A 12,284-nucleotide genomic window follows, 5' to 3' on the forward strand; every position below is an offset into this window, starting at 1 on the left:
TACAAGAAATGCAAGCACAGGAGATGGAGCAGAGACTGAAGGAATGTCCAAGCAATAACTGGCCCAACTAGAGACCCATCCCATGGGCAAGCGCTAATTCCTGACATTACTAATGATACTCCACTATGCTTGCAGACAGGAACCTAGCATGGCTGTCCTCTGAGAGGTTCCACCCAGCAGCTGACTCAAACAGATGCAGAGACCCACAGCCAAACATTGCATGCAACTTGGAAACTCTTTTCTGTAAGAGTTAGGGGAAAGGGCTGGAGAGGTGGCTCAGTAGTTAAGAGCACTGACTGCTCTTCAAGAGGTCCTGAGTTCAAATCCCAGCAACCACATGGTGGCTCACAACCATCTGTAATAGGATCGATGCCTTCTTCTGGTGTGTCTGAAGACAGCTACAGTGTGCTCATACACATGAAATAAATAAACCTACTTTAAAAAAAAAAAAAGAGTTAGGGGAAAAATAGAGGGCCCCAAAAAGGGAATGGAACACAGGAAGACCAACAAAGTCAACTAACCTGGAACCTTGGGGGCTCTTAGAGAGACTGAACCACCATCAGTCTTATGTTTAGATTCAAACATAACAGACTGACTCTGCAGCAGATCTTGCTGGTGACAAATAGAGTTTGAGGCATTTCCTTCCAGACTAGACAAGCAATAAAATTGGAGGAAAAAAAAAACAATGAGAGAGAGAGAGAGAGAAGGAAGAAAAGAAAGGAAGGAAGGAAGGAAGGAAGGAAGGAAGGAAGGAAGAGAGAAAGAAAACAAGTTGAACAGCCTCTTCCATCATCTCTCTCTGTCACAAAAGAGACTGGGCATGTGCCTCTCCAGTTGAAAGTGTCAATGCCCCATGATGTCACTTTGGCCAGCCCTGTGTTTGTGACATTATTTCAAGTATCAATACTGCCTCTTCTACCTGGAAGGAGGCAGCCAGGGCCTATTGAGTGGCTCATTCTAAGGCTGGGTTTTCCAAAATGCCTCCTCTTAAGGCTTCCCCTACTTACCATAAAGGAAAAGGAAAACAGACACTCTAAAACAAGATGAAAAAATATCAATAAATGTAAGAATTACTTTCATCCCAGTGTTCATGAGTTCAAGGCCAGCTTGAGCTACATGGTAAGTGTTCAAGGACACCCAGAACTGCACAGAGAGCCCCTGTTTCAAAAGGAAGGGAGAGAGGGAGAAGGGGAGGTGAAGGAGGAGAGGAGGATAGGAGGAGAGGGGGAAGAGGATAGGAGGAGGGGAGAGGGGGAGAGGGGAGTAGATGAGAGAGGGGGGTGGTGGGGAGAGGAGGAGGGGACAGGGAGAGGGGGAGAGATCTTAGGTGGGCCCTGGTAGCACACAGATATAATTTTAGCACCTGTAAAGCAGAGGGAGAAGTCCAGCGAGGTTACACAACAAGATCCTGCCTCAAACCCAACTTTCTGTCAGCATTCACTAGGTTCAGGCAGCAGGATTGCCAGGAGTTTGACACCAGTCTGGGCTACATAGTAAGTTTTCAAGTGATCCTTAGCTACAATGTAAGACAATGTTTCAAACAAAAGAAAACCAGGAAAGGACTAGGGAGATTTGGGGGTCGGCAAAGCACCTGCCATGCGGGGTGAGAGCCCGAGTTCAGAGTCTCAGAACGTACACACCCAGGCACATTTGCGGAGAGATGGGAGACAGAGGCAGGACAGCTTCCAGAAACTCATGGGTCTGCATCCTGGTATATCTACAGCAGCAAACTAGAGATCCTATCTTAAATAAGGGGAAGGTTTAAGACTATCCCCACCTTTCTCCTGTCGTCCACACATGGACCCCTGCACACAAAAACCAGATCATATGGGGGAAAGGGGATAACATTTGAAGTGTAAATACATAAAATATCCAATAAAAAATAATAACAAGGAGGTGAGGGAGGTTTCGGCTACTGAACTTTGGGGGCAGATTTCTGGGGCCTGCTGGGAACAGGACTTCCAAAGATCGCAAGTATGTCCGGAAGGCTGTGGTGCAAGGCCACTGTTGCTGGCTACAAAGAGGTCTCTGGAACCAAAGAGAGCACACGGCTCTTCTTAAAATTGAAGGCGTTTATGCCCGAGATGAAACCAAATTCTACTTAGGCAAGAGATGTGCTTATGTGTACAAAGCAAAACACAATACAGTGACTCCTGGAGGCAAACCGAACAAAACCAGAGTGATCTGGGGAAAAGTAACTCTGGCCCATGGAAACAGTGGTAAGGTTCGTGCCAAATTCCGAAGCAACCTTCCTGCAAAGGCCATTGGACACAGAATCCATGTGATGCTGTACCCATCCCGGATTTAAACTAATGGAGAGTAAATAAATAAAAGTAGATTTGTGCTCTTGTAAAAAAAAACAAACAAAAAAACCAAAAAAAATTTTTTACAGAAATATGCACATAAACAGAAGGATTCAAACAACAGAAAAAATATTCCTTATGCATCTTCCTAGAGCTCCACATAGCAAAGCCTTCTTCAAATGGATGAAGAAAGAAAAGTGTGTGTGTTTTGGTTTTTGTCTTTTGCTAGTGACTAAACCCAGAGCTTCATGCACGCTAGGTAAATACTCTCCTATGAAGTTACATGCTTAACCCTCCCCTCAAAGCAACTTTCATACCACTGAAATATTAAGAGGGAAAAGATCTGGGAAAAAAATATGCTCATGACTTTAGGTTCAAATTTAGTACCAAAAAAATAAAATAAAATAAGAGATAATTACGGAATAAGGTAGTTATGAAAAGGAAAATAGTGTAGCGCGTCCATCCCCCCACAAATTAGACAGTAATAGCAGCTATTCCGTATGAGACATATTGTCTCCACTGCTCAGGACATCATTTGATTGACACAGATATCACTGTTGTACAAGTAAAAAAAAAAAATGGAGGCTGACATGGACTAAGTATTCCAAAATAACAACTAAGCAATAAGCCAGATTGCTCTCTATCTCTCTATCTGTCTGTCTCTGTCTCATGTTTTCATGCAACTCTCTGTAGCTGGGCCTTGAGCTCTCAACAACTGTCCTGCTTAAGCCTCTTAAGTACTTAGACTGTAAGCATCCACTACCATGTCCAGCTACAACTCTTCTTTCTTCAAAATTCTAAGTCCTGGTTTGTTTGGCTTTTTTTGGGGGGGGTGTTTACACACATTAAAAAAAATAGAGAATAAATTTTATGATATCAGTGTACTTATCCATGTGCTGCTAGTATTATCATGCATGTGTGTATGTAAGCTACTGCGGGCATGTAGAGGTCAAAGGGCTCTTGGGAGACCTGGCATGGTGAGGGACACTCTTTCTTCTGTCGCCCTGCTGCTCCAGGCTAGCTTGCCCATGAGTTTCCCGGAGGCTGCTCACCGTTCAGCATATGTACTGAGATTAGACCATGGCAGGGTATTTTCTGTGCAGGTTCAGGGACAGAGCACAAGTCATCAGGCTTGCAGACATGATTTTATCCAGAGTCATCTCCTCAGCCCAGGCCTAACACCTTTAAAAAAAAAAAGAAAGAAAGATTTGCTTTTATTATTTTTACTTGTGTCTGTGTGTTGAGTGAGTAGCACATGTGTGTAGGTGCTCAAGAGGGCAGAACACCAAGTCCCCTGCAGCTGGAGTCAGGAGCAACCTGATGTGGGAGCTAAGAACCAAAGTCTGGTCCTCTGGAAGAAGTGGAAGCCACTCTTAACTGCTGAGCATCTCTCCAGCCCAAGCCTGAATCCCATGATCCTCTCGGGCTTCCACCTCCAAAACAAGCTCAGATGTGCGCTGCTGTGGCTAGCTTATCCTTTTCTTATTTATTACATTTATTAGTTATTTATTTGATTGTGCATGCAGACACACAAGTGTCCAGGTGTGGTTCTCAGGGTCATCGGACAAACTATAGGCCTCAGTTCTCTCTTACCATGTCTGTCCCAGGAACTAAACTCGGCAGCAAGTGGCTTACCTAGTGAGCCATCTTTATTATTATTATCATTACCTTAAATAACAGCACTGAGATATAATTACCATCATGGGGAGAGATGGCTCAGCAGTTAAGCGCATGCACTGTTCTAGAGGAACTGAGTTCAGTTCCCAGCACCACCTGTAACTCCAGCTTCGGGAGATGCCACAGCCCTTGGCCTCCTGGGCCATCTGCACAGGTACACACCCACACACAGACACACAGAATTTTAAAAAAAAATAATGAAAATAAATTATTAAAAAAAAAAGAAAAAAAAAAGAAAGAAAAGAAAAAAGAAAAAAAGAAAGAACTAGTCCTGTCTGGAGTTTCAGAACATTTTTATCACCCTGCAAAGAAATCCCACATTTTCAGCATCTTTACACAGCTCAAGACCCTAGGCTAGAGTCCTACTTCCTGTATATAGGGTTGCTTATCACAGACGTGTCCTACACACGGGAACATACAATGCATGTCGGAGTCTCCCCGCTTCCGTTTCTACATAGGCTAACGGAGCCGTCTGTTGAGTTTCCTTTTTCCATCTCCCTGGGACTTCAGAGCTCAAGCCCAGCTGGCCCTTGGCCAAGCTTCCTCCAGGCACCTGCGGTACTGACAGTGCTGCCACCTTATGCCCATCTCCTGAAATAGGGGACAGTGGGTCAAGCTCTTTATCCAAGACCCCTGCTCTTCCATAGTGCTCTGGCAACCAAGGCTGTGACCCAGGACAAAGTGTCACCAGAAGAGGCCCAAGGGTGTGCTGCCTTTGGACGATGTCCCAGGTGCCTGCGAAGGACAGAGAGGGAGAGAAAGAAGCTTGTGCGTGTGTGCAAATGCACGTGGGGCTTAGGGGAACTCCGCTGGACACTCTCTTCCTGATTTCTCTTGGCTCCCAGTTCTCGCCTCTAATCACCTCACTTTTGGTTCCCCATCTTGCTCTTCAGGAACCTGGGAAGCTAAGCATCTCTCAAGTCTTCTTTCCACCTTGGCCGATCCTGTTGCTACTTCCAGGGGTCACCAGCATGGTGTTTGGACATCAGTGTGCATAAGTTACATCTATTCTTACAAAGGGCAAAGGCACTCTAAAGAGACAACCCATAATGTAGAGCAAAGGGAACAAGATTTTCTGTTCCCCTAAGTCGAGATGTTCTTTTCTCATAGAGGAAGCTCCCCAACGCCGAGTTTTTGTCATGAAGCATATCTTAACTGAATATTATCCCAAAGACAGCGAGGGTCCTACCAGTGACACATCCCCAGATGCTGAAGCCTGCATCTGTGACCCTCTGTGAGGTGACATGGGGGCGTGTCAACAAACAACCATTATAGGTTATTATCCACTGCACCATACTTCGGGAGTAACCTATCTCTACTTCTCATTCTCGCTCCTGGGAAGGACGGTTCAAATTCAAGCCCACGCTCATAACCGTTCTTTTGTATTTGCTTGCAAAACATAAGACAGTTCTGCAGGTACAGCTACCAAGCATGAGGACCCAAGTTCAATACCTGGGACCAACATAGTAGTGGGAGAGAGTTGACTCCTGCAAGTTGTCCTCTGACCTCCTCACACACTAAATAAATTCTTTGTTAGTTTTTGAGACAGGGACTTTCTGAGTAATTCTGACTGTCCTGAAACTCACCAGGCTGGCCTCAAACTCAGAGATCTGCCTGCCTCTGTCTCCCAAGTGCTGAAATTAAAGGTGTACACCACCACTGGCTGACTTAAAGAACAACTTTTACTATAGTTTTTCTTCTTCCAGTGGGTTCCAGGAATCGAACGCTGGTTATCTTGCTTGTGTAGCAAGCTCTTTCACAAGCTAAGCCAACTTGATGACCCAAGAAAGCTATTTCTTTTTCTGTTTTTTGTTGTTGTTGTTGTTGTTTGTTTTTTGTTTTTCTCTATGTAGTCCTGGCTGTCCGAACTCAATGTCAACCAGGCTGGCCTCAAACTCAGAGATTCTCCTGCCTCTGCCTCCTCAGTGCTGGGATTAAATGCACCACCACTGCCTAGCCATGAAAGTTATTTCTAAAAATATTTACTGCATATAGAAACAGCAGTTTAAGAACTCAGTTGGAGCTGGGTCTAGTGGCACATGCCTTTATCCCAGCACTCTGGAGACAGAGGCAGGTGAATCTCTGTGAGTTCAAGGCCAGCCTGGTCAACAAAGCAAGTCCAGGACACCAGAGTTGGTTAAACTCTGTCTCAAAAAACAAAACAAAAGAACAAAAAGTCAAAAAACTCACCTGGAACTGGGCGTGGTAGCACACACCTTTAATCTCAACACTCTGGGCAGGCAGATCTCCGTGAATTGAAGGCCAGGGCAATTTAGAGAGATAGTCATAAACAAACAACAACAACAACAAAAAATAGAAATGGGGCTGGAGAGATGGCTCAGGGGTTCAGAGCACTGACTGCTCTCCCTGACGTCATGAGTTCAATTCTCAACAACTACACGGTGGCTCACAATCATCTGAGATGGGATCCAATGCTCTCTTCTGGTGTGTCTGAAGACAGCCACAGCAATGTACATAAATAAAAATAAATCAATCTTAAAAAAAACGAATAGGCTCTGGAGATTCACATTAAATTTTACAGTTTAATGTCAAATATATCTTATGGAGTTGTCCTCAACCAGAAAAAAACAATCTATTACAGAACTAGAAAATAATTATGAATCAAACAAAACGTCATTTAATATAAAATTTAAATAATTTTCAATTCTAGCCAATAATACATGCTTATATGTAAACATATGTGCACATGGATACAATGTAACAGAATGAGAGAACATAAAGACTAAACGTAAGTGAGTGAGGCAGAAAGAACCCAATGCACAGAATTGACAGGAGTTATGTTTCATTTTCTGGGTTTGTTTGTTTGTTTGTTTTGAGACAGGGTGTAGTTTTACCTGTCCTGGCACTCTGTAGACCAGACTGGACTCAAACTCAGAGATTCCGGTGTCTCAGCCTCTTGAGTGCTGGGATTTACAACATGGGCCACACCCAGCTGGATATACACATGTATCTCCCATCTGAGGGTGCCCAGGAAGAGCAGAAGAGAGTGTTAGACACCCTGGAACTAGAGCTCCAGATGGCTTTGAGTCTACAGTAGTGGGTGCTAGGATCCAGCCGCAGGTCCTGTATTAGAGCAGCCAGTGCTCTTAACTGCTGAGCCATCTCTCCAGCCCCCACCGTACCTCTTTTTTGAGATACAGTTTCTCATTGAACCTAGAGCTCATCCTTTTGGCAGAGCTCCAGGGATCCATCTGTGTCCGTATGTACCCACCTTTTACACTAGGTTGTGTGGATCAAGACTCTGGTCCTCTTATACATTTACCTAGTGAACCATTTCCTTGGTCCTGGATGTGTATCCCCAGCATAACTGTGTGTGTGCACGAAAGTGTGTGGGAGGGGGCAGAGGCCTGGGGTTCTTATTGGGTGACTTCTTGGATCCCTCTGCACCTTAGTTTTTGAGACAGGGTCTCATGGACCTGTCACCTCACCACTCACCAGTTAGCTGGACTGACTGGCCAGAGAGCGCCAGGGATCTCTGCTCTGTTCCCTGCTCACCAGCTCTGCTGTTTCTAGATTTGTACCACACATATGTAACACTCACAAAGCTCTTCTTTGGCCAGGCATAGTGGTGGTTCACACCTGTAATCCCAGCTCTAGGGAGGGTGGTGGATGAGGATTGGCAGGAGTTCAAAAGACCTTTGATTTTTGTTTTTTTAAAGACTTGTTCTATATATATATATATGAGTACACTGTAGCTGTCTTCAGACACACCGGGAGAGCGCATCAAATTCCACTCCAGATGGTTGTGAGCCACCATGTGAGTGCTGGGAATTGAACTCAGGACCTCTGGAAGAACAGTCGGTGCTCTTAACTGCTGAGCCATCTCTCCAGCCCAAGACCTTTGTTTTAAATTCTTTTTAATTCCTCTGAGTTCTGATTTCAAACCACTGGTCTTTCTGGCACTATGCAAAGAAAATCTGAGTAACTCAGAAACTTGGAAGAATACTTACAGATTGCAGCAAGCCTTCTAAAAGCAGTTTTGGTTTAGTTTTTTGTTTTACTTTTTGATAGGAAATAGAGGGCTTTTTTTTTTTTTTTTTTCTTTTGTTCTTTGAAGCTATCTCCTGAAGCTCAGGATAGCCTAGTATGACCTCATAACTGCTAAAAGATTTCATGAGTTTTGGGGTTTCTTTTATTGTTGTTGTTGGTGGTGGGTTTTTTTGTTTTTTTAATGTTTTTAATTTGGTTTTGGAAGACAGAGTCTTTGTATTCCAGGATGCTCTTGAACCCATGACCCTCCAGCTTTCCAAGTGTTGACACTGCAGACATGAGTCACCATGCTTTTTCTGTGTCTGTATGAATGTCAGTGCAGTGTGCTATGGTGTACCTGTGCAGGTCAGGGGACTATCTCAGACGTCTTTTTAAGGTTTATATTTTTACTCGTGTGTGTCCAGGTATTCAAAGAAGCCAGATGAGGGTGTTGGGTCCCTTGGAGATGAAGTTACAGGCATTTATGAGCCATCCACTGTGGGTGCTAGGAGCCAAACTTGGGTCCTCTGGAAGAATCATGGGAGCTTATACTGGCTGTCCTGAGTTTCTGGGGAGCTTCCTGTTCCTACTTCCCATCCCCCTCTAGAGCTCCAGGGATTACAGATGCTATGTGTGCTGTCTGCTTTCACATGGATCTTGGGTTTTCAAACTCATATTCTTATGCTTGCATAGCAAGTGACTTTACTCACTGAGGGCTTTTTTGGTTTTTCAAGACAGGAGTTTTCTGTGTAGCCCTTTGCTATCCTGGAACTTGCTGTGTGGATCAAGTTGGTCTCATACTCAGAAATCTGCCTGTGGAAGAGTTTTCTATAACAACTCATATATATGCATTAAAAAAAATTAAGTCATAAAATGTTTGTTAACAAGTCATGATAAGTAAGTAGCTGTAATTCGAGCACACAGAGGCATAAGAGGCAAGAGTTCAAGATCCTCTCACTGCATAATGAGTTCGAGGCCAGCTTGGGCTACCTGTGACCCTGTCTCAAAATAAAACAGAAAAATTAAAAAAAAAAAAAACAAAAAAAAAAAAACAAAACCTGGTTCCTCCCTGTTCCAGAGACAGCCGCATCTTCTCGTGCAGTGTCAGCCTGGTCCCTTAGACAAGATGGTGAAGGTCGGTGTGAACGGATTCAGCCATTTTGGGCCCCTGGTTACCAGGACTGCCTTCTCCTCTGGATCTGGCAAAGTGGAGATTGTTGTCATCAAAGACTCCTTTATTGACCTCAATTACATGCTTTCAGTATGACTCTACTCATGGCAAATTCAATGGCACAGACAAGGCTGAGAATGGGAAGCTTGTCATCAATGGGAAGCCCATCACCATCTTCCAGGAGTGAGATCCCGCTAACATCAAATGGGCTGATGCTGGTGCTGAGTATGTTGTGGAATGTACTGGTGTCTTCACCACCATGGAGAAGGCTGGGGCCCACTTGAAGGGTGGGTCCAAAAGGGTCATCGTCTCTGCCCCTTCGGCCGATGTCCCCATGTTTGTGATGAGTGTGAACGATGAGAAATACGACAATTCCCTCAAGATTGTCAGCAATGCATCCTGCACCACCAACTGCTTAGCCCCCCTGGCTAAGGTCATCATCCATGACAACTTTGGCATCATGGAAGGACTCGTGACCACAGTTCATGCCAACACTGCCACTCAGAAGACTGTGGATGGCCCCTCTGGAAAGCTGTGGTGTGATAGTCGTGGGGCAGCCCAGAACATCATCCCTGCATCCACTAGTGCTGCCAAGGCTGTGGGCAAGGTCATCCCAGAACTGAATGGGAAACTCACTGGCATGGCCTTCCGTGTTCCTACCCCCAATGTATCTATTGTGGATCTGACAAGCCACCTGAAGAAGCCTGCCAAGTATGATGACATCAAGAAGGTGGTGAAGCAGCAGCTGAGGGCCCACTAAAGGGCATCCTGGGCTACACTGAGGACCAGGTTGTCTCTTACGATTTCGACAGCAACTCCCATTCTCCTGCTTTTGATGCTGGGGCTGGCATTGCTCTCAATGACAACTTTGTGAAGCTCATTTCCTGGTATGACAATGAATATGGCTACAGCAACAGGGTGGTGGACCTCATGGCCTACATGGCCTCCAAGGAGTAAGAAACCCTGTACCACCCACCCCCCAGCAAGGACACTGAGAGCAAGAGAGAGGCCCTCAGCTGCTGAGGAGTCCCATCCCAACTCAGCCCCCAACACTGAGCATCTCCCTCTCAATTTCCATCCCAGGCCCCATAATAATAGGAGGGGCCTAGGGAGCCCCCCTACTCTCTTGAATACCATCAGTAAAGTTCCACTGAACCCACAAAAAATAAATAAATAAACAAACAAATAAATAATAAAAACCTGACTATTTGAGAAGCAGCAATAAGATGAACAAAAGTTTAAGGTTATTCTCAGTAACACAGAAGGCTTGAGGCTGGGGTTGATGAAGCCCTGGCTCAAAAGAAGAGAACAAAATTTAGTATTTGGAGGGGAGATGTAACTAAATGATAGATCACATGATTAGCATGCTATCTTTAGCATAATGAGTAGATGGGTAGATGGATGGATTGTTGGTATGTGGATAGATAGATAGATAGATAGATAGATAGATAGATAGATAGGTAGGTAGGTAGATAGATAGATGATAGATAGATAGACAGATGAGACTAATTATCTGTTATGCCAAACTAATACAGTTCCTTGACAATGAACAAGCACTATAAAATATACAATGCCCTACTTTAGATTCGTAGAAAATTCAGGCAAATAGACATTAAACAATGTAACTAAACTCATGGTAGTATTAAACATGATAGCCAAGACTCAAATCAAATTTGAAGTTAAAAAAATCTTGATTTTACTAATGTCTTTTTCCTATAAAAAGGCCATTCAGTCTCAGAAGCTCTGGAAGGCACTAGCCCTGGGCAGCGGGCAGCAAGCGGGTCCACCCCTGGCGAATCAGATGCCAGGGCTCCTTCCATGGAACTGTTCTGTTCTTTCTTAGGCTTGCACTCAGGTGCAAGATCAGAGTTTAGTTTCAGGGTTTCTGAGGATCCTCTGGAGTGCCTACTGCAAACAGAAATGGGAAAGGCCCTTAGAGAGCCTGGGAATTCAAGGAAGGGGACAGAGGACACTTGGCTGCCCTCAGGATAGGAGAATTTGGAGTGGTTGTCCTCCCAACTCTACACACCTCACCCAATTCTCTCCTTATTCCCTCTTCCTTCCTTCTTTCCTTCCTTCCTCCCTCCCTTCCTTCCTTCCTTCCTTTCTTTCTTTCATTCTTTCTTTTTTCTTTTTTGTCTTTCTTTTATTTCTTATTTTTCTTTAGTTTGTTTTTTGAGAGAGTTTCTCTGCATATCCCTGTCTGTCCAGGAACCTGATCTGTAGACCAGGCTGGCTTTGAACTCAGAGATCCATCTGCCTCTGCCTCTCTGCCTCTGCCTCCTGAGTGCTGGGATTAAAGGAATGCATCACCACTACCCAGTCCTACCTCTTTCTAGGTCTCAGACCTAGACAACTAGTCTCAAAGCTTGTATTCCTGCCATTAAATGGAGCTGCCTTCCTTATACCATTACAGATCGGTCTCAGAGACTACTATATAATGGTGACCAACTTGACTGTGGATCCTGTGATAGTGCACACCTTTAATCCCAGCACTAGAGAGGTAGAAGCAGGTGGATCTCTGTGAGTTCAAGGTTAGCCTGGTCTACAAAGTGAGCTCCAGGACAACCAGGACTACACAAAGAAACCCTGCCTCAAAAAAAAAAAAAATTATATATCAGAGAGATGGCTTAGAGGATAAAAGGGCCCTATTGCCAGGTCTGATGACAGAGCCACGTGATGGCTCATGGATGACCTAGGTGCACATACATATGTATGTGCACACAACAAATTTTGTTTTAATTTAAAAATTGTTACTGTGTATGATGTGTGTATCGGGGGTGCATATGAAACTGTGTGGGAGGGGGCCAGAGGGTACCTTTTAGAAGCAGTTCTAGCCACTGAATTCAGGTCCTCAGACTTGGGTGGCAAGAACCAACTTGCAGGCTCCTCTTCTATACTTCTCCCATGCTCTTCCCTCTACCACACGGACCTCACAGCTCTGTCCACCTCCTCTCAAGCCTTCCTCGGCTTTGATTTAATCACTCTCTGGTTTTGTTTTCAGCCAAGGTTCTTGCCATCGAGCCCTAGGCTGGTCTTCAGAATTCCTGCTCCCCAGTCTTTGTGTATTGGAATTCCAGGTACCAGTAGCGTCTCGGTCACTGTTCCCTGTCGGAAGCAAAGCTTAGGCCGTCAGGTATTTT

The 12,284-nt window shown here is 44.7% G+C and overlaps 2 pseudogenes across 2 annotated transcripts; both read left to right on the forward strand.

Annotated features, from left to right (window-relative positions):
* The first annotated feature begins 1,976 nt into the window (after window positions 1-1,976).
* LOC308424845 (large ribosomal subunit protein eL33-like) lies at window positions 1,977-2,308 on the forward strand (annotated as a pseudogene). Its single transcript has one exon. The product of its transcript is annotated as a large ribosomal subunit protein eL33-like (transcript).
* Window positions 2,309-9,096: 6,788 nt separating this feature from the next.
* Window positions 9,097-10,098, forward strand: LOC308424229 (glyceraldehyde-3-phosphate dehydrogenase-like; annotated as a pseudogene). Its single transcript has one exon. The product of its transcript is annotated as a glyceraldehyde-3-phosphate dehydrogenase-like (transcript).
* Window positions 10,099-12,284: the final 2,186 nt, after the last annotated feature.

Source organism: Micromys minutus (genome assembly GCF_963924665.1).
Source record: "Micromys minutus genome assembly, chromosome: 9".
Taxonomy (NCBI): domain Eukaryota; kingdom Metazoa; phylum Chordata; class Mammalia; order Rodentia; family Muridae; genus Micromys; species Micromys minutus.